Genomic DNA, 27,431 nt, shown 5'->3' on the forward strand with positions numbered 1-27,431 from the left:
ATGGACTAATACAACAAGTCCCACACACAGCTAGAAGCAAAATATTTTTTCAGAGGTAGATGCAGAAAAAAATATATTCAGTTTGCAACCTGATGGAGGTCAGTATAGATGGACTAATACAACAAGTCCCACACACAGCTAGAAGCCCAATATTTTTTCAGAGGTAGATGCAGAAAAATATATATTCAGTTTGCAACCTGATGGAGGTCAGTATAGATGGACTAATACAACAAGTCCCACACACAGCTAGAAGCCCAATATTTTTTCAGAGGTAGATGCAGAAAAAAATATATTCAGTTTGCAACCTGATGGAGGTCAGTATAGATGGACTAATACAACAAGTCCCACACACAGCTAGAAGCCCAAATATTTTTTCAGAGGTACTGTAGATGCAGATAAAAATTATTTTTAATTTGCAACCTGATGGAGGTCAGTATAGATGGACTAATAGAGAAAGTCCAACACACTGCTAGAAGGTCAAATATTTTTTCAGAGGTACTGTAGATCCAGATAAAAATTATTTTTAATTTGCAACCTGATGGAGGTCAGTATAGATGGACTAATACAACAAGTCCCACACACAGCTAGAAGCCCAAATATTTTTTCAGAGGTACTGTAGATGCAGATAAAAATTATTTTTAATTTGCAACCTGATGGAGGTCAGTATAGATGGACTAATACAACAAGTCCCACACACAGCTAGAAGCCCAAATATTTTTTCAGAGGTACTGTAGATGCAGATAAAAATTATTTTTAATTTGCAACCTGATGGAGGTCAGTATAGATGGACTAATTGAGAAAGTCCGACACACTGCTAGAAGGCCAAATATTTTTTCAGAGCTAGATGCAGAAAAAAATTATATTCAGTTTGCAACCTGATGTAGGTCAGTATAGATGGACTAATAGAATGATGCTATGCCCAAAAGATTTTACTTCACTAGGTGCAGTAAAAAATTGGTATTCTATACACAGGTGGTATATCTTGCAACACAGATAGGCTACTCCACTGACTAACACACTCTGCAATAGGCCAAACAGGATTAGCTTTGCTGGATTCAGCCAAATGCTGTGAAAAAAACTTGCACAGCACTGGCACAGACCTGCCTGGCAAAAACTGATAGGAACTGATGTAACCTAGTCCTGAAAAGGACTCCAATTACAATTAGTCTTTACTCCCACAATCTATCTATTTAAGAGCACAGACCTGCCTGATAAAAGTCGTAGGAAATGCTGTAACCTAGTCCTTAAAAGGACTGCAATCACAACTATTCCCTACTCCCAAGCTATCTGTATATTTGTGCGAAAATTGGCTTGAAATTAACAAGGTATAGCGCACACAGCAACAGCGGTGCCGTCTAACACGCAGCTGCAGCAGTGAGAAAATGGTGGCGACGGGGAAAATGGCTTGGTCTTATAGGGCAAGGACATGTGACATACACTGCCAATGACACATGCCCTTGCTTGTGTGAAAAAAAGCACTTCGCTCCGTGTGTGCGCTGCTGATAGGCTGACAGATTGCACCTCCCCACTGCAAATGTGGGAAAGAGAAAAAAAAATGGAGATCTTCATTGTTCCTGCAGAGATCCATCCCCTGCCCCTCCCCCCACCCCGCTGTACACTCAAACTGCGTATTAACATTAATTTTCATCATTACTGAGAAAAAATCCAGTTATGATTTTGGTGCACGAACAGTTATCGAACATAACCTCGAACAGCCGAATTTTTCTCAAATTGTTCGTGTTCGCCGAACTGCTCGAACACCGCCCAAAACAGCTCGAATTTGAGATTGGCGAACAGTTCGAGTAGAACAACGCTCATCTCTACTAAGCATCTATTCCAGACACACAGCTCTGTTCCCCTCCTGGTATTTGTAATCACAGAAAATGCAGAGCGATGTGTGTAATGACACCGTGTGCATGGATTAGATGCAGAGCAATGTATGTGTCATGCCACAGTTCTCTTCTCACAGCACTGTTAGGCCACGGCCCCACTATCAGTATTTGGTCAGTATTCGGTCAGTATTTTTTCTCAGGAGTGGGAGCCAAAACCCGGTTAGGAACAATCAGAGAAAAGGTATAATAGAAACAACTGCACCAATTCTGCATTTATCACCCACTCCTTCTTTTGATTACCACTCCTGAGAAAAAATACTGATTGAATACTGACCAAATACTGATAGTGGGGCCGTGGCCTTAGTTAGAGGGGTAAGTGAGTAGAGCAGAGTGTATATGACACACAGTTCTGCTCTCCTCACCCTACCCAACACTGTCAGTGCTGTAAGATGAGAGCTTTTAGATAGGTTGAATAAAGACCTAGGTCCATCAAGTTCAACCTTCGTCCACCACTTGTACACTTTGTCACACTAATTTATCTATAATCCACAAGGTTATGTGCATTGAGGAAATCATCCAGTCCTTTTTTGAAAGCTGCTATAGTGTCAGCCATTACTACTTCTTGAGGTCAGGCATTCCACAGTCCGACTGCTCTGACTGTAAAGAACCCTTTCCTATTTAGATTTTGGAATCGCCTTTCTTCCACCGGTACTGAGTGCCCCCTGGTCCTTAGTATGGTCTTTGGAAAGAATAAGTCATGTGCCAGTCCTTTGTACTGACCACACGTATATTTATACATGTAAATGAGATCCCCTCTGAGGCTTTGTTTTTCTAAGCTAAACAAGCCCAACTTTTCCAACCTCTCATCATCCCTTGCAATAACTTAGTTACCCGCCTTTGAACTGACTCTAATTTCTGAATATTCTTTTTAAAATGTGGAGCCAAAAACTAGATCCCATATTCTAGTGTCCTCACAAGTGATTTATAAAGGGGTAACAATACGATGGAATCGTGGGATGTTAGCTCTCTTTTTATATATCCTAAAATCTTGTTTGCTTTTGCGGCTGCTGCTTGACATTGAGTACTGCTGCTCAGCTTACTTGTAGCCAGAATACCCAAGTCCTTCTCCTGTTCTGTAGTCCCGAGTATACTCCCATTTAATGTATATGCAGAAATAGGATTACTCTGTCCTAGGTGCATTACTCTACACTTATCAACATTAAACCTCATCTGCCAAGTGTTTGCCCATTCAGTCATCTTATTCAGATCATTTTGCAATATTGTAACGTCTACATCAGACTTTAATATCCTACATAGTTTGGTGTCGTCAGCAAATACTGACACTTTACTGTCAATCCCATCCCCAAGATCATTAATAAAGAGATTAAAAAGAATCGGTCCTAGCACAGATCTCTGTGGTCCCCACTGCTAACTATATCCTATTTAGATAACATACCAAATTCAATAGTCTCCATCTATTCCAGGTGCTAAGACATTATTCCTTGATGCTGAGATTAGAGTAGTTGCAAATTAATTCACACATCCCATTCCTTTGGCCAGGACAGTAGTTTGTGGGAGAAGTAAGGAGTGGGAGAAGTAACGCCGCTTACCGGACAGTGCTCTTCTTTTGATTATCTTTCCTGGCACAATATCATTGTTGTATAGTGAAACAAATGTGATGTCATGCCTGTCCGGCTAGTTAAAAGAAGCATCACACATGCCATCAAGTAAGAAGCGGTACTCCTTCTCCCATTTTAGCAGCTACACACAACTGTCATGGCCAATGAAATGGGACATGTAAATCGATTCACACTAACTCTATCTCAGAGAGATGCAGAGCTGTGTATCCAATGACACACAGCTCTGCTTTCCACCTGGCATTTGTAATCATAGTAGGTGATGTCAGTGAGATCTATGTGATGAGGTTAGATCACACAGAAAAAACAATCTAAGCTTCTATGGGTGCATTTGCATTTTTTGTCTCTGTATTATACTGGCTGCTTATGAATGGGCAATATCATGCAGAGGAAAAGTAAATGCCCCCCAAAAAAGAATTTCTCCTATCTCCCCATTGATTATAGTGGAAATTAGCATATCAACTTTACAAGCATATGTCTGCACGGCGAATATAAGAAAAAACAAAAAATTTAAAAATATATGTTTTATTCTGATCTTCTGTGTCCACAGAGCCACAGCAGAGACACCTTTTCTCCAAGTGTTTAGGTTCTGTTATCCGCTGCACTCTGTTTAGCATAACACAGGTTTTTTCATTTGTCTGTCCTATAACCTTTCGGATGCAGCTTTATATTCTTTCCCCCTGCTGGAATTTGCTGCTGGCGATAGTCTCATTTGGATGTCCAGCCATACTGCTGTAGTTTAAAGCCAGTCAGTGAAATTACAGCTAAGGTTTATCTCTTTGCTGTTTCTGTTCTTTACTCTACACCTATCTTCTGTTTTTTTTTTTAGGAAGTAGGCGGCATATTACCTAACAGTACGTACTTTACACTTTATTTTGTATTTCAAGGTTTATTTTACTCACTCTGAGATCTTTCCTTTTTTTCAGTACACTTTCCTTTTTGTAGGTAATTCACACTCTGCTCTGCCCTTAGGAGGTCTCAGTTGCCATCTTCTAACCTGTGGTTAGGGCTAGCTCAACTCCCGCAGAAACCACTAGGGACTAGATTCAGGATCTCTAGTCTGTACAAATCCAGCAGGGTCAGTTGCAGTTTTTAGCATTACCTATTATCCCAAGTGAGTTGCTACTCTAGCATAACAGGCCCAAAGGAAAGAAACAGCGCTGAGTAGGGGCAGGTGGCTGATCAGGAGGTAGTAGCCAAAGGTGACAGGACGTTGGGGCTGGGCAGCCTGGCAGCTTTACTCAGCAGCCAGAAGCAGCACTTCCACAAGGTAGAGGTGCAAAGACTGAAAAGATTGCTGGCCTCTGAAAATTATAGGCAGTAATTTGGTTAGCGTCTCACCCACTCATGGAGACAAAAGGATATGTAGCACCAGTATTAAAAAGCCAAACAGCACCACTGCAGATTAGTTGTGATGCAGTAGTGCTGAATGTACAACATATTCCCCCCACAGCATCTGAAAGGTTGCAGTGTCTGAAGTGGCAAAGAATCCACAGAATGCTGGGGCATTAGCAGAGAGCACTGTTCCCTCAAAGCTGTGTGCTCTGGCAATGATGGAGTTAAAAATACCACACTCTGCAGGTAGAAATATTTGTAATTGGGTTTTGTGACTCTTTTAATATGTTATTTTAACTCATTTTATTTTACAAATTGCTCAGCTTAGAAGGAACAATGGTACTAAGAGACTGACTGAAGCGATAAAACTGAGTAAGCTGGAAAAGATAAAACTCCCCACTGTTTGCAATGAGAGATGGCTGGAAAACAAGTAATCAGGACTAACTCTAATGCTAAATTGCTAAACTGGAATGAGGAATAGATAGGTATTGAAATTGAGAGAATACCAGGGCCAGGTGATCTTGAAGGGGCCATAGAGCTGAAGGTCAGTGAAAAACTGTGTTCCCGATACAACTATGCATATCTCTCTTCAGAGAAAGAGAGGACTTGAACTCTAGTTCCCCTAGAGTTCACGTTCTCTCCCTCTCTGAAAAGGCAATTTGCATATTTAATTTCCCAGAGAAACATTACATGGCCTATAAGTCTCCTTACACTGGCATATCACTCTCTACAAGTAGAGATATTACCCTTTAAACACCTGATGCAACTGGTATGCTGTGATGCAATGTTGAAATGTAGAGTGGGCTCAAATGGAGAGACCCAAACCAGAAGTATATGTGGAACAGTATATGCCATGTAACGTTTTGTAACCATTATGTTTATTGCTGCATTTTAACCCCTTGACGAAGTGACACATGAAGTGCACTTAGTGATTCTGGACAGTGTGGTTATACTGCGGCATGTGATATTTGGTAAAGTCTTGACTTATTTTACATGGTACTTACTTGGGGCATTGGCATTGTCCCATATGCATACTTTACTCAGATGGTCTATCTGTGGTACATTTATTCTGATTAATTATATTTATCACTGGTTCTCAACTTGTTATATATCATGCTGTCCTTATTTTAATAAGGAATTTTTAAAAGTTGTTTGTAGGTTTTTTATTTATACGTTTTCCTCAATAAAGCGCTTACATAAAATTGATTTTGATCAATTTTTGTATTTGTTGGAACAAGTAGTATTTATTGGTTATATTAGTTTTGGATGGAAACTTTTGGCTCATTATGATAATTAAAAATTGCATATAATGAGGCTTAAAATTTGATAACGGTGTATACTTTTTTCTCTGCCTGTGCCTGAACTTCACAATGAAATTTTTAATTGCTAGAAAAGTTAACTCGGTGTCCATATTCCTTAATCACTGCATTAAATATATATGACTGCTTACTTTAGGAAAGACTCTAAATATATCTGAACATTGAAATACATACAAGATACAGTACAGACCAAAAGTTTGGACACACCTTCTTATTTAAAGATTTTTCTGTATTTTCATGACTATGAAAATTGTACATTCACACTGAAGGCATCAAAACTATGAATTAACACATGTGGAATTATATACTTAACAAAAAAGTGTGAAACAACTGAAAATATGTCTTATATTCTAGGTTCTTCAAAGTAGCCACCTTTTGCTTTGATGACTGCTTTGCACACTCTTGGCATTCTCTTGATGAGCTTCAAGAGATAGTCACCGGAATTAGTTTTCACTTCACAGGTGTGCCCTGTCAGGTTTAATAAGTGGGATTTCTTGCCTTATAAATGGGGCTGGGACCATCAGTTGTGTTGTGCAGAAGTCTGGTGGATACACAGCTGATAGTCCTACTGAATAGACTATTAGAATTTGTATTATGGCAAGAAAAAAGCAGCTAAGTAAAGAAAAATGAGAGGCCATCATTCCTTTAAGAAATGAAGGTCAGTCAGTCCGAAAAATTGGGAAAACTTTGAAAGTGTCCCCAAGTGCAGTTGCAAAAACCATCAAGCGCTACAAAGAAACTGGCTCACATGAGGACCGCCCCAGGAAAGGAAGACCATGAGTTACCTCTGCTTCTGAGGATAAGTTTATCCGAGTAACCAGCCTCAGAAATCGCAGGTTAACAGCAGCTCAGATTAGAGACCAGGTTAATGCCACACAAAGTTCTAGCAGCAGACACATCTCTTCAACAACTGTTAAGAGGAGACTTTGTGCAGCAGGCCTTCATGGTAAGATAGCTGCTAGGAAACCACTGCTAAGGACAGGAAACAAGCAGAAGAGACTTGTTTGGGTTAAAGAACACAAGGAATGAACATTAGACCAGTGGAAATCTGTGCTTTGGTCTGATGAGTCCAAATTTGAGATCTTTGGTTCCAACCACCGTGTCTTTCAGCGACGCAGAAAAGGTTAACGGATGGACTCTACATGCCTGGTTCCCACCGTGAAGCATGGATGAGGAGGTGTGATGGTGTGGGGGTGCTTTGCTGGTGACACTGTTGGGGATTTATTCAAAATTGAAGGCATACTGAACCAGCATGGCTACCATAGCATCTTGCTATTCCATCCGGTTTGCGTTTAGTTGGACCATCATTTATTTTTCAACAGGACAATGATCCCAAACACACCTCCAGGCTGTGTAAGGTCTATTTGACCAAGGAGGAGAGTGATGGGGTGCTACGCCAGATGACCTGGCCTCCACAGTCACCAGACCTGAACCCAATCGAGATGATTTGGGGTGAGCTGGACCGCAGAGTGAAGGCAAAAGGGCCAACAAGTGCTAAGCATCTCTGGGAACTCCTTCAAGATTGTTGGAAGACCATTTCCGGTGACTACCTCTTGAAGCTCATCAAGAGAATGCCAAGAGTGTGCAAAGCAGTCATCAAAGCAAAAGGTGGCTACTTTGAAGAACCTAGAAAATGACATATTTTCAGTTGTTTCACACTTTTTTGTTAAGTATATAATTCCACATGTGTTAATTCATAGTTTTGATGCCTTCAGTGTGAATGTACAATTTTCAAAGTCATGAAAATACAGAAAAATCTTTAAATGAGAAGGTGTGTCCAAACTTTTGGTCTGTACTGTATATCACAAAAAAATGGTAATATTGCTTTTTTTCTTTGTAAAATATTCCTGTAACACAAGCTACCGTAATTTTCAGTAGTTTTAATAACAAAAAAATAATCACAGGTTTTTGTCAATGGGCCTTCTGGCAGGTCTGTTTGTGTAAGAAGTTAAAGACACCCCATTTGCTCTAATTCAGAATGACAGTTTCAGGCCATGCTCTACATCTCAAGAAAAAATCAGCAGTGGTTATCGATCACTGTGTTATTTCAAGTGATTTACTGCCTTACTCTTTCTGTAATGATGCAATGAGGTCACCAGCAGTGAGAAAAGAACACTATATACTCACAGTAAATGTTGTATGATCTAGCAGTTCACCCCAGCCATTTTTATTTTATTGATCAGAATGTAGATTATATCTTAAATTTAGACATTGTAACCAGATGCCAGCTGCTGCTTATGTATGTGTAGCCAACATCCCTATCTTTGTTACAGGCTCCTCATTATGGTGCTTGATTTGTCATACTTTGAAAAGTTCATGCAAACCACCAACATTTTCTTAGACAGAGTACACTTGGCACAAGCCATAGAATTCGAGGGACATTTTTCTGCGAAATACACAAGTAGAGGTTTTTTATCTAGCCTTCTCCATCAGTTTTTTGAGTCAAAAAGTCACAAATTTTTTGTATGCTGTGTTATTTTTTTCAAAAGTTTATGATATTTTTGCAATTTTACACAACTTTCATCACTTTTAAAAAGTGGGTGGGAAAGTGTGAGTGGTAAGTAGACAGATTTATAACTTGCGATTTATTAATAAGTTGCTTCAGTAATGAGGTTACGTAAACAGTTAAAAGACAGTCTTTGACAAAAGTGGTATAACTAAAGATGTGCCAAATATATCACATACCATATGACATTCTGATATATTTGGCTCAAATAACAGTAACACAGGCAGAATCGAAACCAACTTTAAACATTTCCCGCTTGATAAAGTCCCGCAATTCCCATTTAAGTCCAACTCATCCCACCAGTTTAACTTTAAACAAAAACAAAATCTGATACAAACACAATTGATTCATGTTCATTGGACTGAACATGATGAATATAGAGAGTCAGAAAGTAAATATGAATCAAGACGGCTGTTTCCTGGGATTTGGTGAGGATTTATCTCGCTTCACCATTGGTGCACTGCTCTTCTTCTCCATGAAGACTACAAGTTTAGCAGAAATGCGAGGAACCAGCTGAAGACTTCATTCACACTTGCATGTTTTGATTTCTTGGTATGTCTGTATTGAGCAAGTGAACAATACGGAGTTACTGTTATTCTGTGGAAAAGTTCAAAAGTCCAATGTTTTACATGTAAGTTTCTTGCATGTACAATGTATATCTCATTATGAAGAATGTTTTATTGCATGTTGATTGCACTTGTTCAGTATGAAGTTAAACAAGGGTGCTTTCACATTGTGTTCAAGTATCCGTTTTGTGGCCCAGTCAAGGCTTAAGTCCAAACCTCCCCACAAAACGGGATTCAGACGTATGCGTCAACAGAGCCATAGACTATAATGGTGCCGGCAGAGCAAATGGCAGCTTTGCCGTGCATCATTTTCGAGAATATACGCCTACTGGAGGCAGACACTCAAACGCAGGCTACTATGTCTGAGTTCCGCCTCCAGTAAGTATACAAGCTCGAAAATTATGCACTTCAGGGTTCATGTTTGCTCTCCCTGCACCATTATAGTCTATGGCCCCGTCGGCGCATATGTCCTAATTCCATTTTGCGGGGGTTCGGACGTAAGCCCCGATGGGGCCACCGAACGGGTGCCTTAACGCAATGTGAAAGCACCCTTAATTAACTTCATATGGAACAAGTGCAGTCAATTTCTGGTGCTTCATCCTGGACTTTAACCTCATGCTATCGTAAATGTACAGTGTTGGGTTAAAGTTTCTGCTCCTGCAAATTAGAAAGAGCAGTTAAGGTGTCCGGCTGTCAGACACAGCCAGGAACCCAGGGGAGAAGACAAAAGCAGTTTAGTAACACTTCTGTCTTCTATTTAACTGGCTACAAAGCGCTCAGTGTGCATTATGTAGTGTATAAAAGCATAGACATCTCTGCATCTCCGATGCGTCTGTAGGATTTGGTGATCACATGATTGCCAGGTGTCTCCTAGCAGACCCAGATCAGCTCTGCTAATGACTTATATCGCTATAGTGGGCTGTTTTCCCCTGTAACTAGGGATCCTTTGGATGCTCCAGTTACAGGTGCATCTCACTAAATTAGAATATCATCAAAAAGTTAATTTATTTCAGTTCTTCAATACAAAAAGTGAAACTAGTGAAACTCATATTATATAGAGTCATTACAAACAGAGTGATCTATTTTAAGTGTTTTTTTCTGTTAATGTTGATGATTATGGCTTACAGCCAATGAAAACACAGAAATCATTATCTCAGTAAATTAGAATACTTTATAACAACAGCTTGAAAAATGTTTTTAAAATCTGAAATGTTGGCCTACTGAAATGTATGTTCAGTAAATGCACTCAATACTTGGTCGGGGTTCCTTTTGCATCAATTATGGTATCAATGTGGTGTGGTATGGAGGCGATCAGCCTGTGGCACTGCTGAGGTGTTATGGAAGCCCAGGTTGCTTTGATAGCAGCCTTCAGCTCATCTGCATTGTTGGGTCTGGTGTCTCTCATCTTCCTCTTGACAATACCCCATATATCCTCTATGGGGTTAAGGTCAGGCGAGTTTGCTGGCCAATCAAGCTCAGTTATACTGATGTTTTTAAACCAGGTATTGGTACTTTTAGCAGTGTGGACAGGTGCCAAGTTCTGCTGGAGAATGAAATTTCTATCTCCAAAAAGCTTGTCGGCAGAGGAAGGCATGAAGGGTTCTAAAATTTCCTGGTAGATGGCTGTGCAGACTTTGGTCTTGATAAAACACAGTGGACCTACACCAGCAGATGACATGGCTCCCCAAACCAAAACTGATTGTGGAAACTTCACACTAGACCTCAAGCAGCTTGGATTGTGTGCCTCTCCACTCTTCCTCCAGACTCTGGGACCTTGATTTCCAAATTAAAATTGGAAATCTGGGACCTTGTGGAGTGTGTCAATGACTTCTTTCTGGACATCTGTCAAGTCAGTGTTATGTTCTGCTACCAAAGCTAAGGAAAGAGAGGAGATCTGTCCCTACTATAAGACTCAGCTGAATCCCTACGATGTAACAGGGAACCTGATCCTGCGATCAGACCTGCTAAAGTCCTAATCTAGTCTGTACGGAGACCTATAGATTTGGGGAGGGAATCCCTACAAGTACTAAGGACTGGGAGGAATAAGGGACACCTCCTAACAGAAATAGCAGCAGACAGACGAACAAACAAAATAGATAGAACCTAGAGGTCCGTAGACCAAGCAAACTAACAGAGTTAGATACAGAGCACAGGCTAGCTAGAAAGTAGATATACAATGAAGTCCAGCAAAGCCAGAAGGGCGGAGCAGGATTAAATAGGCCAACAAGGTCATGTGACCAGCAAAGGAAAAAAAACCTAACAGCAAGGTTCTAACAGTACCCCCCCTTCTAAGAGGATCCTCCGGATCCCCTAGGACCAGGCTTATCAGGAAATCTCCTGTGAAACGCTCTGATAAGTCTGGACGCGGAAACATCATCTGACCTCACCCAAGAGTTATCCTCGGGTCCGAAACCTTTCCAGGCCACAAGATACTGCAAACTACCTCTATACCGTCTAGAGTCAAGGATGCGAGAAATTTCATATTCCCCGTCCTCCACCACCGGAGGAACAGAGGCAGAGGCGTCACCATCCGACACAACAGCTTTTTTTAACAGAGAGACATGAAAGACCGGATTAATTCTCCAGGAGGTAGGAACCTCCAACCTAACAGCAGATTGGTTGACAACCTGAAGCACCTTAAAGGGCCCTACAAACTTGGGACCCAATTTCTTAGAAGGAATCCTCAACCGCAGATTCCTAGAGGACAACCAAACCATGTCACCAACAGCGAACAAAACCTCCTGTCGTTTCCTATCAAAGTAGTCTTTAGATTTTCTGTTGGCCTCCTGAAGATTACCACGCACATCCGTCCAAACTCTTTCCAAATCACCGGAAAAATTCTCCTCCTCAGGCACGGCAGATCCCAACTTGGAGAACGACCCAAACGACGGATGTCTCCCAGAACAACAAAAAAAAGGCGAACAACCAGCAGAAGAAGATGTATGATTGTTCAGAGCAAATTCGGCAAGTGGCAGAAACTCAGACCACCCCTCTTGATTGTCTGCCACAAAACAACGCAAGAACTGCTCAACATCCTGGTTTTTCCTTTCTGTCTGGCCATTAGATTCAGGATGATATCCGGACGAAAACGACAAATGAATTCCCAACCTGTCACAAAAGGCACGCCAAAAACGAGCCACGAACTGAGGACCCCTATCAGAAACAATGTCAGTAGGAACGCCATGAAGTCTGACAATTTCCTTGACAAAGGCCTTAGCGAGAGTTTTAGCGCAGGGCAGTTTGACGAAGGGAACCAAGTGACACATCTTGCTAAAACGGTCCACGACCACCCAGATGACAGTAAAACCCTCAGAGGGGGGAAGGTCAGTTATAAAGTCCATAGCCAAATGTGTCCAAGGAGCACTGGGGACCTCCAAAGGACAAAGCAACCCCGCAGCAGGAGTATGTGAGGACTTAGATCTAGCACATATAGTACATTGGCGCACCCACTTAATGACTTCCTTCTGCCATCCAGGCCACCAAAAACTGCGACCCACCAGTCTCTTGGTCTCAGAGATTCCGGGATGACCTGCCAACCGAGATTCGTGACACTCAACAAACAAATCTCTCCTAAAGGTCCCAGGCACAAACAACCTCCCATGAGGAGTGTTAGATGGGGCATTCTCCTGAGCTTTAAGAATCTCATCTTCCAAAACGGAGTCTAAAGCAGCTATCACAACACCTTCTTGTAAAATGTTTTCCTCTTTCTCAGCACCGACTATGGGAGAAAAACTGCGAGACAAGGCATCCGCCTTAACATTCTTAGTACCAGGGATGTAAGTAACGGAGAAATTAAACCGCGAGAAAAACAGTGCCCACCTAGCCTGACGGGCATTCAGGCGCTTGGCAGCGTCAAGATATATCAGATTTTTATGATCCGTAAGAACCTGAACGGGAAATTCCGCACCTTCCAAGAAGTGGCGCCAGTGTTCAAATGCGAGTTTAATAGCCAATAATTCCCGATTACCAATATCGTAATTCAATTCAGTCTCCGAAAATTTTTTTGAAAAAAATGCACAGGGATGTAATCCATCCCCGTTATCCTGAGACAATACTGCGCCAACCCCCACAGAGGAAGCATCAACCTCAACCAAAAACGGCCTAGTAACATCAGGCTGCATAAGGATGGGAGCAGAGGTGAACCTCTCCTTGAGATACACAAAAGCTTCAATGGCCTCAGAAGACCACTGAACCGCATCAGCACCTTTCCTGGTGAGATCAGTCAGAGGTTTGACAATACTAGAAAAATTTTTTATGAATTTTCTATAGTAATTGGCGAAACCCAAAAACCTCTGTATTGATTTCAAACCAATAGGCCTAGGCCATTCCTGCACAGCCTGAACCTTAACCGGATCCATCTCAAAACCTTTGCTGGAGATAATGTAGCCCAAAAAACTAATTCTCTGTACAGCGAACTCACATTTCTCCAGCTTAGCAAAAAGCGAATTGTCCATTAATAACTGTAATACCTCACGCACGCTCCGCCAATGAGACTCCAGATCTGGCGAATAAATCAAAATGTCATCCAAATACACAACCACATTTTTACCGATCAAAGGTCTAAGGATGTCATTAATCAGATTCTGAAAAAATGCAGGAGCATTAGTAAGACCAAAAGGCATAACCAGATTCTCAAAATGACCCACAGGAGTGTTAAAAGCAGTCTTCCATTCATCACCCTCCTTCATGCGCAACAGATTGTATGCCCCCTTAAGGTCAATTTTAGAGAACCACTTGGCCCCCAATAACTGGTTAAACAGATCAGGAATCAATGGCAGTGGGTAAGGATTGCGTACCGTAATTTTGTTAATCTCACAAAAATCCAGACAAGGACGTAAACCGCCGTCCTTTTTTTTTACAAAAAAAAATCCAACCGCCACAGGAGACTTAGAGGGCCTAATGTGACCGGCGGCCAAACTTGTCTGTATGTATTCCTCCAAAGCCTTCCTCTCAGGAATAGTAAGGTTAAATAAACGACTTTTAGGAAGAGTCGCTCCAGGGACAAATTCAATAGAACAATCATAGTCTCTATGGGGAGGCAAAACCTGCGATTCTTTCTCAGAAAAAACTCTCCAAAAATCCTGAATAGGAACAGGCAATTCTCCCCTATCCAAAGCTGCAATACGCCCGTTACAACACTTGTCATAACATTTATGGCTCCAGGATTTAATTTCACTGGTAGACCAATCCAGTACAGGATTGTGAAATTTTAACCAGGGCAAACCCAATATTACTGGAGAAGGCAAGTTATTCAACACTACCAAATCCAATTTCTCATGGTGAACACCATTAATAGTGAGAGGAAATTCACTGACCTTGAGAGTAATATTCTTCAAAGGGGAGCCATCCACAGAAACCACAGCAATGGGGGATGATAAAGGTTCAGGTTTTAAATTGAGTTTTTCCACGAATCCCCCATCAATAACATTCAGTGTAGACCCGCAATCAACAAACACCCGAAATTCCATTAATTTTTCCTGAGCAATCGTGGAAGCAGCTAAAAATATACCCTTGGAATTTAAACAGGCAATACGGGCGTGACTGACCATTTTTTTTTCTTTCTTCATACGAAGCTCACAGCCTTTAATCAAATGACCAGATTTTCCACAATAGAAACACAAGCCTTCTGAAAAACGACGGTGTTTTTCTTGAGAGCGAGGTGCCACCGATCCAATCTCCATCGGTTCACCACTGTTAGTACACACATTATCATAACCAGAAACTGACATAGCAGAGGATTTGCTCTCATTAACCCTAGCACGCAGTCTTCTGTCCACCCGTATAGCTAATTGCATAGCCTGTTGCAAATCCTCAGGTGTAGGATAAGCAATTAGCAGGTCTTTAACCTTTTCACTGAGCCCAGCAAGAAATAGACTTTTCAGAGCAGAATCGTTCCACCCTGTTTGAGTGGACCAACGACGAAAATGTGTACAATATTTTTCCATATTACCTGATCCTTGTTTTAAACGTCTCAACTCAGTCTCAGCTGATGCCACACGGTCAGGATCATCATATAATAGTCCTAAAGCAGAAAAAAAACTATCCACTGATCTGAAGCATGTATCACTAGGTTGCAAAGAAAAGGCCCACTCCTGAGGCTCTTTGCGCAAAAGTGACATTATGAACCCTACGCGCTGGGATTCATCCCCAGAGGACTTGGGTCTCAAACGAAAATACAATAAGCAAGCATTTTTAAATGAAAAAAATTCTCGATGTTCACCAAAAAATAAATCCGGCAAACATACCTTAGGCTCCAAGAAATATGCTCCAGGACAGTTACTCACGTGCTGACGGAGCTCGGCCACTTCCAGAGAGAGTCCCTGCAGGTGTTTAGCCAAATCCTGAACCGACACCATGATGGAACAAAAAAAAATCTTTCCTTAGAGAATTTACAGGCTGGACTTACTGTTATGTTCTGCTACCAAAGCTAAGGAAAGAGAGGAGATCTGTCCCTACTATAAGACTCAGCTGAATCCCTACGATGTAACAGGGAACCTGATCCTGCGATCAGACCTGCTAAAGTCCTAATCTAGTCTGTACGGAGACCTATAGATTTGGGGAGGGAATCCCTACAAGTACTAAGGACTGGGAGGAATAAGGGACACCTCCTAACAGAAATAGCAGCAGACAGACGAACAAACAAAATAGATAGAACCTAGAGGTCCGTAGACCATGCAAACTAACAGAGTTAGATACAGAGCACAGGCTAGCTAGAAAGTAGATATACAATGAAGTCCAGCAAAGCCAGAAGGGCGGAGCAGGATTAAATAGGCCAACAAGGTCATGTGACCAGCAAAGGAAAAAAAACCTAACAGCAAGGTTCTAACAGTCAGCAGTCTTCCCAATGATTCTGGAGCCTACTGAAACAGATTAAGGGACCTTTTTAAATGCTTAGGAAGCCTTTGCAGGTGTTTTTTTTTATTAATTATTAGAATTTACTGAGATAATGACTTTTGTGTTTTCAATGGCTTTAAGCCAAAATCATCAACATTAACAGAAATAAACACTTGAAATAGATCACTCTGTTTGTAATGACTCTATATAATATATGAGTTTCACTTTTTGTAGAACTGAAATAAATTAACTATTTGGTGATATTATAATTTAGTGAGATGCACCTGTACATTGGAAAAAAAGACAAGTAGAAACATGAATGTTCCCCCAAAATTTCTGATGATCTCTTGGTGAACAAATTATGTGAAATGATAAATACATAAAAGCGTGCAAAATGCTAAAAAAAGCAATGGAAAGTCCCCACAGCAAAAGAAATCAGATTTTTACATACAGTACAGACCAAAAGTTTGGACACACCTTCTCATTTAAAGATTTTTCTGTATTTTCATGACTATGAAAATTGTACATTCACACTGAAGGCATCAAAACTATGAATTAACACATGTGGAATTATATACTTAACAAAAAAGTGTGAAACAACTGAAAATATGTCTTTTATTCTAGGTTCTTCAAAGTAGCCACCTTTTGCTTTGATGACTGCTTTGCACACTCTTGGCATTCTCTTGATGAGCTTCAAGAGGTAGTCACCAGAAATGGTCTTCCAACAATCTTGAAGGAGTTCCCAGAGATGCTTAGCACTTGTTGGTCCTTTTGCCTTCACTCTGCGGCCCAGCTCACCCCAAACCATCTCGATTGGGTTCAGGTCTGGTGACTGTGGAGGCCAGGTCATCTGGCGTAGCACCCCATTACTCTCCTTCTTGGTCAAATAGCTCTTACACAGCCTGGAGGTATGTTTGGGGTCATTGTTCTGTTGAAAAATAAATGATGGTCCAACTAAACGCAAACTGGATGGAATAGCATGCCGCTGCAAGATGTTGTGGTAGCCATGCTGGTTCAGTATTCCTTCAATTTTGAATAAATCCCCAACAGTGTCACCAGCAAAGCACCCCCACACCATCACACCTCCTCCTCCATGCTTCACGGTGGGAACCAGGCATGTAGAGTCCATCCATTCACCTTTTCTGCGTTGCACAAAGACACGGTGGTTGGAACCAAAGATCTCAAATTTGGACTCATCAGACCAAAGCACAGATTTCCACTGGTCTAATGTCAATTTCTTGTGTTCTTTAGCCCAAACAAGTCTCTTCTGCTTGTTGCCTGTCCTTAGCAGTGGTTTCCTAGCAGCTATTTTACCATGAAGACATGCTGCACAAAGTCTCCTCTTAACAGTTGTTGTAGAGATGTGTCTGCTGCTAGAACTCTGTGTGGCATTGACCTGGTCTCTAATCTGAGCTGCTGTTAACCTGCGATTTCTGAGGCTGGTGACTCGGAGAAACTTATCCTCAGCAGCAGAGGTGACTCTTGGTCTTCCTTTCCTGGGACGGTCCTCATGTGAGCCAGTTTCTTTGTAGCACTTGATGGTTTTTGCAACTCCACTTGGGGACACTTTCAAAGTTTTCCCAATTTTTTGGACTGACTGACCTTCATTTCTTAAAGTACTGATGGCCACTCGTTTTTCTTTACTTAGCTGCTATTTTCTTGCCATAATACAAATTCTAACAGTCTATTCAATAGGACTATCAGCTGTGTATCCACCAGACTTTTGCACAACACAACTGATAGTCCCAAGCCCATTTATAAGGCAAGAAATCCCACTTATTAAATCTGACAGGGCACACCTGTGAAGTGAAAACCATTTCCGGTGGCTACCTCTTGAAGCTCATCAAGAGAATGGCAAGAGTGTGCAAAGCAGTCATCAAAGCAAAAGGTGGCTACTTTGAATAACCTAGAATATAAGACATATTTTCAGTTGTTTCACACTTTTTTGTTAAGTATATAATTCCACATGTGTTAATTCATAGTTTTGATGCCTTCAGTGTGAATGTACAATTTTCATAGTCATAAAAATACGGAAAAATCTTTAAATGAGAAGGTGTGTCCAAACTTTTGGTCTGTACTGTATAAAACACATTTTATTATATGCATTTAAGAAGAAAATAAAAACCTACACCTATTAGATATGTACATGGTGTGAAGCATAAATAGTAAAGAATATAAATAAAAAAACTAAATCGATATTTGCATTTAAAAAAATTATAATTGTGACAATTTGTAACGCATAAAACAAAGCTTCATGCAGCTGTGTCAGTGAATAAATAAAAGTTATGGCTGCTGAAAAACTGAGAAGCATTAATGAAAAAAAAATTGGCTAGTTATTATTGCCCTCTCAGACCATGATATTTCTTATAGAAGAACTGTTTTTAGTTTATCTGTAAGGACATTTGGCTTCAATACAGAACCATTCTGACTGCAATATGGTGCACAGTATGGTTTAAGCGCGATTGAGGCCCAAAGATCACTTTAATCTTTTGTTCTACAAAATACAGATAGCCTTGGGATGTTTTCTTGAAATGGGGTTTGAAACAGTGACAGAAGGAAAGTTCTTTTCTATGTATGCATATACTTTTTTTGGTGTTGCATATTTACTTAGCAATTTCACGACCTTTCTGTACGTATCCATCTTCTCTGCATATTGCTTTGAATTAACTGTAGACTGGAGCCAATACATAGAAAAATATCTCTACTCGCAGAAAAAAAGCATTAAAAAATGTGGGAGGAACAAAATGCTTTGACAGCAGAGGAGAAAAATGAGAATTTTGCCCAATTGAGGTAGTAATATTAGAATGTCAAAAGTACTTCTTTATGAACCGAAGTTTATATCTAAACATCTTTTTTCTTTTAAAGTCCCCCCAATAAAACAGGCGGCAAAGTCTGCAATAAATATTGTCCATCAAACAGACAGCAGAGCTAGTCCTGCAAAAATGCAATTCCTTCTTAAATTGCAGTTTTCAGCCTTCTACATTAAAGTAAATCTGTCTTAGCCACATAAAACCACACTGGAACCTTCCAACAATCAAACAGATATTTATCTAGCTGAACTTGTGTTAAACATGTAACACTAAGAGCTGTGGCAATGGAGCCATCTTGTTTTATAAACTACTAAATTGCCTGTTTAAATATTCCCGCTCCTTGCCATCACAAATACCAATAGAAGCATGATACTAAAGGGACATTGTATAGATGTACTGGTTATAGGAAGTTTCGCCCCCAGCAGTTTGCCCCCAGCAATTTGCCCCCAGCAGTTCGCCCCCATCAGTTCGCCCCCAGGTACATTTCACCCCCGCACATTTCGCCCCTATCATTTTGCCCCCAGGAAGATTCGTCCCCGCACATTTCACCGCCGCACTTTTCGCCCCCGGACTGGGGCGAACTAGGGGCGATATGTGCAGGGGTGAAATGTGTGGGGGCAAAACATCCTGGGGGCCAAATGCTGGGGTCGAAATGTGCGGGGGCGAAATGTACCCGGGGGCGAATTGCTGGGGGCGAACTGCTGGGGGCGAACTGCTGGGGGCGAAACATCCAATTCCCAGATGTACTATACACATTACTTCTCAATGACTAGTGAAATAAATTACTATTGCAACTGATAAATCAGGCGCAAAACATCTGGAATCATTTAACTTTGGCACAAAGCGTAGAACAACAAAAATAAAAAAACAGGCAAGTATATGTACAGTGGCTTGCGAAAGCATTCATCTCCTTGGAATTTTTCATGTTTTACTAACTCAAAACTTGAAATTTCACTATTTTTTTGAGGGATTGCATAAGTTCATGTAAAGAAGATGCCTACAACTCTTAACATTTAGTTTTATTTTTATTGTGAAATAAACAGCAAATAGGACAAAATAATTGAAAACTGCAGTGTGCATAACTATTCACCCCCTTAAAGTCAGCACTTTGTACAGATTCCTTTTGCGGCAATTACAGCTGCAAGTCACTTTGGATAAGTCTCTATGAGCTTTCCACATCTTGCCACTGGGATTTTTGTCCATTCCTTAAGGCAAAACTGCTCCAGCTCCTTCAAGTTAGATGGTTTCCTCTGTCGAACATCAATCTTCAAGTCTGACCACAGATTCTCAATGGGATTAAGGTCTGTCCTTTGACTACGCCACTCCAAAATATTTGCATGTCTCCCCTTAAACCACTCGAGTGTTGCTTTAGCAGAATGCTTTGGGTCATTGTCTTGTTGGAAGGTGAATCTCCATCCCAGTCTCAAATCACTGACAGACTGAAACAGGTATTGCTCAAGAATAACCCTGTATTTCGCACCATCCATTTTCCCCTCGACTCAGTCAATTTTTCTCTATCCTTGCTGCCAAAAAATGGTGTTCTTGGGGTGATGAGCTGTGTTGGTTTGGCGCCAGACATAGCGTTTACCTTGGTCACCAAAAAATTCAATTTTGGTCTCATCTAACCACAGCACCTTCCGCCATACATTTGGGGAGTCTCTCACGTCTCCCACATGTCTTTTTGCAAACTCAAAACGAGCCTTACAATTTTTGTTTGTAAGTAAAGGCTTTTTTCTGCCCACTCTTCCATAAAGGCCGCCATAAGAGTGCACGGCTTATAGTGGGCGTATGCAAAGATATTCCAGTCTCTGGTTGGGAATGCTGCAGCTCCTTCAGGGATACTTTTGGACTCTGTGCTGCCTCTCTGATTAATGCCCTGCTTGCCCGGGATGAGAGTTTTGGTGGGCGGCCCTCTCTTTGCAGGGTTGTTGTGGCACCATGTTCTTTCCATTTGATGATAATGGATTTGACGGTACTCCAGGGGATCAGCAGAGATTGGGATATTTTTTTCTAACCCAACCCTGACTTGTACTTCTCAACATTTTTGTCCCTGACTTGCTTGGAGATCTCCTTGGTCTTCATGATGCTGTTTGGTTAGTGGTGCCTGTTGCTTAATGGTGTTGTATCCTCTGTGGCCTTTCGGAAAAGGTGTGTATATACTGACACCATGTGACACTTAGATTGCACACACTAAGCATGCAACTTATAAAGGTAATTACTTGCACCAGAAATTTTTGGAAGTTTCATAGCAAAAGGGGAGTGAATACTTTTACAAGCCACCATAAAATAGACTTTAAAAAAAGGTATAAATAAAATAATGAATTAGGTGCATGCAAAAAAGGTGCAAAACATACAAAACTAGACAGAAACAGGCACAAAGACAATGATGAATTGGGGTCTGTATGTTTAACCCCTTCACGACATCCACCGTACATGTACGGCGCAAGTCAGAAACGGTGTATGGAGCGTGCTCACGGGGCTAGTGATGGCCGCGTGTTACAGCCAGCACCTGCGGCTATCAATTATGGGTAGAGCTGTCAATCTCTGAGAGCAGCATTTAACATGCACTGGCATGGGTGTGTGTCATTCAATGCACCCATCAGCACCTGCGGCTATCAATTATGGGTAGAGCTGTCAATCTCTGAGACCAGCATCTAACACGCACCGGCATGGGTGTGCGTCATTCAATGTGCAATGTGATCGCGGGTCGCTGTTTTCCTATGACAGTCGGGGATCTATTCAAAACGTCTGTGCTTATTATAGAGCCCCTTTGAAACCCTGCTGTGGCATCGCTGTAGATAACACAAGCAATCAGATAATCAGAGCTTAAAGGGGACTATAAAGAACAGTGAAAAGGAAAAAGAATGTTTAAAAAAATGTGTAAAATATATATATATTAAAGTTCAAATTACTCCCATTTTCCCCCATTAAAAATAAAGATGTAAAAAAAAAAAAAAAACACGTGTGGTATCGTCGTGTTCATAAAAGCCTGATCTATCCAACTATAAAAATAATTAAGACGATCAATAAACACTGTAAATGAAAAAAAATAAAGAATGCCAAAATGATGTTTTTTTTCCACAAAAAATGCTGTAAGAAATAATTAAAGCTTCACATCTGTCCCGAAATTGTATGAATAAAATCATTGCCTCGCCCCGTAAAAAACAAGCTATCACACCACAGCGCCATTGACCGAAAAATGTAAATTTTACTGGTCTCAGAAAATAGCAACACAACCCAAAATATTTTTTTGTGTAAACTTTTTTTCACCACTAAAATAATAGAAACTACACATGTTGGTTATCGCCGTAATCATACTGATGAACAGAATCATACTGCGAGGTAATTTTTACCACAAAATGTACACCATAAAAGCAATTCCCCCAAAAATTGTCAGAATTATGTTTTTTTCCCAATTTTTCCCCACTTGTAATTTTTTTCGCTTTTTCCAGTGCATTATATGGTAAAATGAATCATGTCATTCAAAAATACAACTCATCCCACAAAAAAACAAACCCTCATATGTATATATGGACATAAAAATGAAAGAGTTATGGCACTGGAAAGAATGGGAAGAAAAAATGAAAACATAAAAACAAAAATTGGCCGCATTGTGAAGGGGTTAAGACAATAAATCGGGCAACCTACCTAGTCAGAATCCAAGCACATATAATACAAGAACATTTTTTCTTGTACTTGAAGTTGCAATCTGTACATAGATACTTAAGTTGAAAAATAATATCAAATCCATCCCTCAAGTTTAACCTTCCTCTAAAAGTTCAACATGTTCATTTTACCGTAAATACTGCAATTTAAAGCAATCCTGTGTGCACCGATCCTCTAGCCTGCCATATGCGAACTGTGCTTAGTTGCAGTCTCTTTTTCCATTTTATAGTTTAAAAAATAGAGGTAATGGAAAATAAAATAAAAAAAACAAAACAGGAAAAATGTATTGTAGATGCAAAAATAGCTTCTGTGGCTACTATTAAGCCTGTGGTAAGGCATGGCCATATCCTGCTCCATAACTGACGTAAAGTGGCGCAGAACCTTCCTTCTCCAGACACATTCTAACTAGTGATGAGCGAGCACTAAAATGCTCGGGTGCTCGGTGCTCAGGTCGAGCAAATTGGAATGCTTAGGTGCTCGACCCAAGTAAACAGCCCAATGTAAATCTATGGGAAACTCAAGCATTTTTCAGGCGGCTCCCCTCGGCGGTCCGCAGAGGCCTAAAAATTGCCCAAATCGATGGGAACAGTGCTCAAATGACATGGGAACAGCATGGGAAAGACCCCTGGAAGCTACTCTGACTCTCAGATCACTACTGTCAACAACGATGTCAAAGGTATTACGCCACTTTTACGGACTCACAATAAAACATACAAAAATGAAACCGAAATGGATTTTCCTGGGAAATATGTTAAGGAACATTCTTTCCAGGGTAATGACTTGTATATAAGGCAAAATAAATAACCAAAAACAAAAATACTCCTCCACACCTTGGGCTATGTTCACATGTAGCATTTTTGATGCATTTTTGCACTTTTGCATTGCTTTCAACCGTGACAAATGCATTCACCAGAGATGTCATTTTAACATTTTACAACCTTATCTGGCCATGTGGTGTATGAGACATGATCAGACACATCCTGTTTCATTTCTGAAGGAGGAACTCTGAAAGTCACAAAGCCTATTTTTATAGGGCCATCAGGTGGCCTTTACTATTCTTAAAGGGCCAGCAGTCGACCCTCACTATTGTTAGAGAGCCACCAGCCGGCTATGCTTTGTTGTTCTCATTACTAAAGAGTGGGTCTCCTATACTGTTATTGCGTATGCAGTGAGTGGCATGGCTTCCCAAAATTTGGATGCACCCCAATACGCCTTTGAAAATTTGGACGCACCCCAATATCTCTTTGAAGAGACTAAGAGGAGGGCCTCCTGAAAACAATGTTCCAATTATTAGGAAGTGGGTCTCCCATAGTGTTTGCCTATGCAGTGAATGCAAGGGCTGCCAAAAATTTGGACCTACTCCAGTGCCCCTTGGAAGAGACGTGGAGGTCAGAGGGCCTCCTGAAAACAATGTTCCCATTATTAGGAAGTGGGTCTCCCATGGTGTTGGCGTATGCAGTGAATGCAAGGGCTGAAAAAAAAAATTGGGAGGCACTCCAATGCCCCTTGGAAGAGAAACGTAGAGGGCCTCTTGAAAAAATGTTCCCATTATTAGGAAGTGGGTCTCCCATAGTGTTGGCCTATGCAGTGAAAGGAAGGGCTGCCAAAAATTGGGAGGCACTCCAATGCACTTTGGAAAAGACATGGAGGAGGGCCTCATAAAAAAATGATCCCATTAGAAAGGAGCGGGTCTCCTATACTTGTAATGCCCATGCACTAAGTGTATGAGCTGCAAAAAATTTACCTCTTGGGGGTAAACATGAACATACTGTCTAAAAATTTTTTTACGGGCATCATAAACACCCTTTAAAAAAATTATGTGGGTGTTGCATCATGGACCACGGTCACCCTGGTGATATGATGGTGGAGGATGAGGAGAAGGAGGAGGACAAGAGCAAATAGCCAAAATCAGGAAGCGTATACCCATGTGTGGGTATGAAAAGGTGCATGGGAATACACCTCCCAAAAAAAAGACATTGGATTTGAGTTTATGTTATGCTGCCATCATTCGGTGGTGTTGAGAAGTCTGGCCCAATCCAGCCCTTGTTCATTTTTATAAGAGTCAGCCTGTCATCATTTTCAGTTGCGCTTATCAGTTATAATTACACCAGGGTCACTAAAAACCCGCTGTGATAAAACGCTAGCGGCAGGGCAGGCCAGGACCTCCAAGGCGTAGAGAGCCAGTTCATTCCACGTATCCAGCTTTGATACCCAATAATTATAAGGCACAGAGGAATCACGGAGGATGTTGGTACGGTCGGCAAGGTACTCCCTCAGCATCTTTCCAAACTTTGCACTCCTTGTGAGAGTACCCCTTGCATCAGGGCCTGTGAGATGGGAGGGGCTGAGAAAACTCTCCCAGAACTTTGACAGTGTTCCCCTGCCTCGGCTGGATTGGAGTTGTGTCTCTCTCGGCAGTACTACTTGGTTGTCCAATGAACTGTGACCTCTGCCATCAGCGTTTTCAGCTAAGAACTTTTTTAATAGTTCCGCAACATGGCCCTTCTGGTACCGCCCCATTTTTCTAGACCTGTCCTCCTCAGGAATAAGAGATATAAAGTTCTCCGTATAGCGTGGGTCTAGAAGTGTCACCAACCAGTAATGACTGTCACCCAAAATTTTCAGAACGCGAGGGTCATGGAAAAGGCAGCATAACATAAACTCAGCCATGCATACCAGACTACTAACAGGCAAGACTTCCATGTCCTCACCAAGAGGACGACTGACCATGCTCTCCTCCTCCCTCTCCTCAGGCCATCCACGCTGAACAGACGGTATGTGCAGGTAGTACTGTCCATAGCGCATGAAACTAGCTCCTGTCCTTCCTCCTCCTCTTCCTCATTGTCACCCAACCCATGCTGGGATGAGATGAGGCTGGGCTGTATGTAATCACCCTGTATGGTTCCTTGCTCCATCTCATTGTCCTCCGCCTTAAATGCATCCTCTTTGATTGTGAGCAGAGAGCGTTTCAGAAGACAGAGAAGCGGGATGGTGACGCCATCGCCGCTCACCATCTTGTTGGAGTCCTCAAAGTTTTGGAGGATGGTACATATGTCTGACATCCATGTCATAGAATCATAGAATCATAGAATCATAGAATGGTAGAGTTGGAAGGGACCTCCTGGGTCATCTGGTCCAACCCCCTGCTCAAAGCAGGATTCACTAGATCATCTCAGACAGATGTCTGTCCAGCCTCTGTTTGAAGACGTCCATTGAAGGGGAACTCACCACCTCTCGTGGCAGCCTGTTCCACTCATTAATCACCCTAACTGTCAAAAAGTTTTTTCTAATATCTAATCTGTGTCTCCTCCCATTTAGTTTCATCCCATTGCTTCTAGTCTTTCCTTGTGCAAATGAGAATAAAGATGATCCTTCTACAATGTGACAGCCCTTGACATATTTGTAGACAGCTATTAAGTCTCCTCTCAGTCTTCTTTTTTGCAAGCTAAACATTCCCAAATCCTGCAACCGTTCCTCATAGGACATGGTTTGCAGACCAGTCACCATTCTGGTCGCTCTTCTCTGAACTTGCTCCAGTTTGTCTATGTCTTTTTTAAAATGTGGTGCCCAAAACTGTACACAGTATTCCAGATGAGGTCTGACCAAAGAGGAGTAAAGACCGATAATGACTTCACGTGATCTAGACTGTATGCTTCTGTTAATACATCCCAGAATTGTATTTGTCTTTTTTGCTGCTGCATCACACTGTTGACTCATGTTCAGTCTATGATCTATTAGTATACCTAAGTCTTTTTCACATGTACTGTTGCTTAGCTCTATTCCTCCCATTCTGTATATGCTTTTTTCATTTTTATTGCCCAGATGTAGTACTTTGCATTTTTCCCTGTTAAAAACCATTCTGTTGGTTGCTGCCCACTGCTCCAGTTTATTTAGGTCTTTTTGAATCCTCTCTCTCTCTTCTCTAGTATTAGCTATCCCTCCTAGCTTTGTGTCATCAGCAAATTTAATCAGTTTACCCTCAATTCCTTCATCTAAATCATTGATAAAGATGTTGAACAATACAGGTCCCAGGACGGAGCCCTGTGGTACCCCAATTGAGACATTCATCCAGCTTGATGTGAAGCCATTTACAACCACCCTTTGAGTCCGATCACTAAGCCAGTTATGAATCCACCTAACAGTTGCCTGGTCCATTGCATACTTGGTCATTTTTTCAATAAGGATGGTGTGAGATACTTTGTCAAATGCTTTGCTGAAGTCAAGATATACTATATCTACAGCATTTCCCTGATCCACCCAGTCAGTGATTCTGTCATAGAAGGAAATTAAGTTAGTCTGACATGACTTGTTAGTTACAAACCCATGCTGACTCTGGTTAATCACTTCATTCTTATCCATGTACTTACATACATGTTGTTTAATAATTTGTTCAAAGATCTTTCCTGGTATAGAAGTCAGACTCACCGGCCTATAGTTCCCTGGGTCCACCTTCTTCCCCTTTTTGAAGATAGGAACAACATTTGCTCTTCTCCAGTCTTCTTGGACTTCTCCTGTTCTCCAAGAATTTTCAAAGATTATGGAGAGTGGTTCTAAAATTTCTTCTACGATCTCCTTCAGTACTCTGGGGTGTAATTCATCTGGACCTGGAGACTTGAACTCATTTATGTTAGCTAAATATTCCCTCACAATCTTTCTGTTTACAGCTAACTTGGATTCCTCTATTCCTTTAAAAGGACAGTGAAGATCAGTTGATGTTACATTTTCTTTCTGAGAGAAAACAAATGCAAAATAGGAATTAAAAAGTTCGGCCTTCTCAACATCCTCTCTTACCATTTCTCCATTTTCATCCTGTAAAAATCCTATAGCATCTTTGACTTTTCTTTTACTTTTGACATACCCCCAAAATCCTTTTTTATTGCTTTTGACATCTTTTGCAAGCCTTAATTCATTGTCAGCTTTAGCTAA

Source organism: Phyllobates terribilis, unplaced genomic scaffold (genome assembly GCF_046119375.1).
Source record: "Phyllobates terribilis strain yellow unplaced genomic scaffold, ASM4611937v1 Scaffold_3__8_contigs__length_932513732, whole genome shotgun sequence".
NCBI lineage: Eukaryota > Metazoa > Chordata > Amphibia > Anura > Dendrobatidae > Phyllobates > Phyllobates terribilis.